General features: G+C 47.2%; 1 long non-coding RNA gene across 1 annotated transcript; it reads left to right on the plus strand.

Annotated features, from left to right (window-relative positions):
- The first annotated feature begins 693 nt into the window (after positions 1–693).
- LOC138434773 (uncharacterized) lies at positions 694–4,029 on the plus strand. The gene is made up of 3 exons (XR_011254852.1): positions 694–858; positions 1,058–1,264; positions 3,707–4,029. It is a non-coding gene; the product is annotated as an uncharacterized lncRNA (long non-coding RNA).
- The last annotated feature ends 337 nt before the right edge of the window (positions 4,030–4,366 follow it).

The following is a 4,366-nucleotide window of genomic DNA, read 5'->3' on the forward strand; positions in this document are numbered from 1 at the left end:
ATAGTTTATAAATGATGCTTGATAAAGTACAATGAATATATTAAAAAGATAGACTAGCTTAATAACTGGTTTATTGACCAATTTATTATAATCTATAAGGTGATTAATATTTAATGTTTGGGCATTAAAAACGCTAATTGTCTTCAGAGTGTCATTATTTCCAAATGAGGATAATGCAAGCAATTATAAGAAATGCATGAAATTTCAGTTCCTCATCTTTTCAAGCAGTGTTCCTAACATGCCTTCTCCATGACTGCTAAGAAAGAACAGAACATTGGTCACTTGCCAACTTCAGTTTTCTATTCAAAATATAGCCTTTCCTTCACTCCAAAATATTGACCACCTTTACTTTGGTTGTGTTTTTCTGACTACTAATATCCCTGAAGATCATTTTAAGGGGCAACAGAGCTCCTTATGTTTAAGATTTTTAGAACATTAAATATAACACCAAAAAATTAAAGCTTACACTTTCTCTTGGTTCTTCTGTTCGCAGCCTCTGGAGGCACTATTATCACACAATGTGCACACGTTTTTTCTTTCATCCATAAAGTAACATCAATTGATAATCTAAACACTGTCAGAAAAATAAATGAATAAATAAAGCAATAACTAACAAACACAGAAAAATAAATGAGTAAATAAATAAACCACCATGGTGGAGAGAGGGTCAGCTGAGCGGTCAGCTCAAAGGTCAGAGAGGATTTCTGAGCTTCCTCCTCAGTGGATGAATCTCCTTTCTCCACAAAGGGGCATTTGGAACATCTTCTCGAGGGGATGAGATCAGTCACAAGCTTGCGGGATGTGCAGGAGAGAGTAATCCAGGCAGAAAAGACAGGCGTAGAGGGCAGAAAGAGCCTGGTGTGTTCCAGGGTCTGAGTGGAAGTTGGCGTCTGGATGCAGGGGGCGATGGGGAGAGGGCGATGGGGAGGGGGCGATGGGGAGGGGGATCATTGGGGGGGGAAGGGGGGGGTCACGAGGGGGGGCGGGGAAGCAGAGCTGGGTGGGAGCCCTACCAGTGCTATCAGTATCTGTGGATATTGTGTCCTCTCTTTTCCAGGATATTATTCTCGTGTGTCTGAATGAATATCTTCTATTGCTAAGTGAAAGAGATGGGAGCAAAATTAGGGAGAATAAGGAAAATACATCTGCGCATATGCAAGAGAGAGCACAACACACTAAGCCTGCAACCTGGAGGTTTGATGAAAGAGTGAACAGAAAATGAGAACAAAACTCCACCCTCCCCAGCAAGCTGACAAAGCAGCAGGTAAGACACCACAAATCGCCAATCCAGTACCTCAGTTCAGCTACTGTTTAGCATTTTGTCTGGGCAGGTCCCCGTGTGAGACAGGAAGTGGGATCCAAGTAGGGTGGTCAGAGCCCTGCGCTCTGGTGGAAATCAGGAGGGGCACCGGGGGAGGAGCCCAGCAGAGGACGAGGGGAGAGAGAAGTCAGAGAAAACCACGGGCTTTAGCCCTGTTGTTGGAGTGGAGACTTCACGATACAGTCAAGTCTGGAGTGAGGATTCTTGGTGAGGACCAGGGAGTCTGTTGGAGATGGGGAGGGACAGAACAGAGATGAGCTTCTAAAGCTGAGATCAGCTGTACTTCTCTTAGCCTCTTGCTCCAGAGCTTAGTGATAATTATCTTTGTCTTCCTATTAAAATCACCCAAGGAAATGGAAAAAAGAAATGTCCCATCTCATAGCCAGGGCAAAGTGTGAAGCCATGGGGCCAGATGGCAGTGTATTTAAATTTTCACCTGAGTATGTTAAATTGCAGTCAGAGTTGAGAACAACAGACCTCACCTCTTCTTTGTAGGAAAGTCCAAATTGGTGGAAGCTTAAATATTACTTTTTGTGGAGTTTTTTTTTTTTTTAACTTTCAATAGAGTCTCAAAATACTTATTGTATTCACCAATTAATTGATTGCCTTGGAGACTAAAAGACTCGGGTTGGGTGTTTTAGTGCCAATTGAATTAGACAAAAAAAATCCTCAAAAATATATGTATTGTTCCTCTTGATGTATTAGTATGTTTATTTACCCAGGAAAAATATGGAAAAAGTGGGCAAATTTTAATCAGATGCTTTTTAGTTTATGGGTATAATCTGAGTGTTGTCTGGGCTTTCAGTTCAGTTCAGTCGCTCAGTCGTGTCTGACTTTTTGCAACCCCATGAATCGCAGCATGCCAGGCCTCCCTGTCCATCACCATCTCCCGGAGTTCACTCAGACTCACGTCCATCGAGTCCATGATGCCATCCAGCCATCTCATCCTCTGTCGTCCCCTTCTCCTCCTGCCCCCAATCCCTCCCAGCATCAGAGTCTTTTCCAATGAGTCAACTCTTCGCATGAGGTGGCCAAAGTACTGGAGCTTCAGCTTCAGCATCATTCCTTCCAAAGAAATCCCAGGGTTGATCTCTTTCAGAATGGACTGGTTGGATCTCCTTGCAGTCCAAGGGACTCTCAAGAGTCTTCTCCAACACCACAGTTCAAAAGCATCAATTCTTCGGCGCTCAGCCTTCTTCACAGTCCAACTCTCACATCCATACATGACCGCAGGAAAAGCCATAGCCTTGACTAGACAGACCTTAGTCGGCAAAGTAATGTCTCTGCTTTTGAATATGCTATCTAGGTTGGTCATAACTTTCCTTCCAAGGAGTAAGCGTCTTTTAATTTCATGGCTGCAGTCACCATCTGCAGTGAACTGCTATAATAATAAAGTAAGTTTTATTGGTCCTCACTGCTCTCAAGTCCACTGGCCATGCCCAGCACAGGCCTTCACCTCTCATGGCCCACGATTCCTTACCCTCTCCACCATTCCTGGGGATTCTTGGAGGCGGAATCTCACATGCTATCTCAGCTACTTTCACTGTCTATCCACGCCCTGCTCTGACTTGACTGCCTTTCTAGCCTTGGTGGATTCCCATTTTGGCATGGCCAGCCCCCAGGCTGCGGCAGTCTGGAGTAGTCTTCCTGGGAGCCCCCTCCTGAGGGCTGACCTCTGCCCTGATCCCTAGCCCCCTCCACTGTTCTCACTGCTCTTGTCACACTCCAGGTCCCCCCACCAATCCCTCCTGCTGCCTCACCTCTCTGGGCAGTGAGCCCGTCCCACTGGAAGGCAGCTCAGAGCTAATGTTTCTGCTCCTCCTGTTTAATTTACCTGCTGCACCATCAGGCTCTGCATTCAGAACTCCAGTTTCTCCTCTAACCACACCGGCCGAAGCAGCCTGTGTGCCTCCACTGAGGCTCTTCTTGGCTCTCGTTAGAGCCCTCATGCTCACCTCCGCATCGTAACTATGAAGTGGGGATAGATGGTCTCTAGGTTGGACACTCACAGCTGGCCTTCTGCTTACATTTCATGGAGTATGAAGGAGGGAGCTTCAGGCTGGATACTTACAACTGTCAGCATTTCCTGAGACAAGAGACAGCTGGGCTCCAGTCAGGAAGTTTACACTCAGCCTTCTGGCTGCCTCTGGGATGGATATAACCACACAAACAGGGCAAACAGCCAGCGTTTGTCCCTTGTAAAGGCCTTAGGGTAATAGTCATGGCAAGGACAAAGAGGGGCAGAACTCTCTCGAGTACAGGGTTAAGGGCGTCTGCTTCTCCCTCTCTGGGGACGAGGCAGACACTACACATGCGCAGAAAGCCTCCTTGCGGATCAAACCTCAGGCGGTAATGCCAGACCATAATGGGTCTTGCTCCCCCCAGAAGCCTTCACTTCGAGATGCGTCCTGGCTGAGAGGTGCATGTGCAGCCCAGGGGAGAGCCCACGGTAGAGGAGGTGTGGAGAAAGAAGCCAGATGGTTGCCCCAAAGGAAGACAATGACCTGGAGGAGCTGGCCTTTCCAGATGACTTAACTGCCTCTTCACTGCGCTCCTCCTCACGAGCGGGGGGCGGCCCACACCCTTTCTTTCTGGGGGTGCGGCTCTGTCTCGTTTCTGTCTTAACTAGACAAATGGTCTCTCTATGTGCCCTCCCACTTGTTATTGTGCTATGTCTCTAAAAAATAAACTTTGAACCTGCATTTACAGCTTCTGCCTCCATGAAAACTGCATTTTCCACTGGGGGCAAATATCCAGGGAGAAGGAGCATCTAGCTTCTAGCCCTTACTGGTCTGGTGTCTAGGATTCCTGGTCTTTGTTCAGGTTGTCCAGGTTCGATCCCTGGGTGGGGAATCGAGATCTCACTTCACACCACCCCTCGCTGCTGCTTCACCAGGGTCAGCTCAGTCCACAATGTGCAGACATGCTTTGCCCCACAGGATGACACGCTCCCGGGACTTTCCTTTTCCTGCTGAACTGAAAGCATTTTTCTCTTGCTCTCCTTTGCCTTTATTATAGGATCCCTTGGTATCACAGGCAGCTTTA

The sequence above is a fragment of the Ovis canadensis genome, chromosome 2 (assembly GCF_042477335.2).
Source record: "Ovis canadensis isolate MfBH-ARS-UI-01 breed Bighorn chromosome 2, ARS-UI_OviCan_v2, whole genome shotgun sequence".
In the NCBI taxonomy this organism is placed as follows: domain Eukaryota; kingdom Metazoa; phylum Chordata; class Mammalia; order Artiodactyla; family Bovidae; genus Ovis; species Ovis canadensis.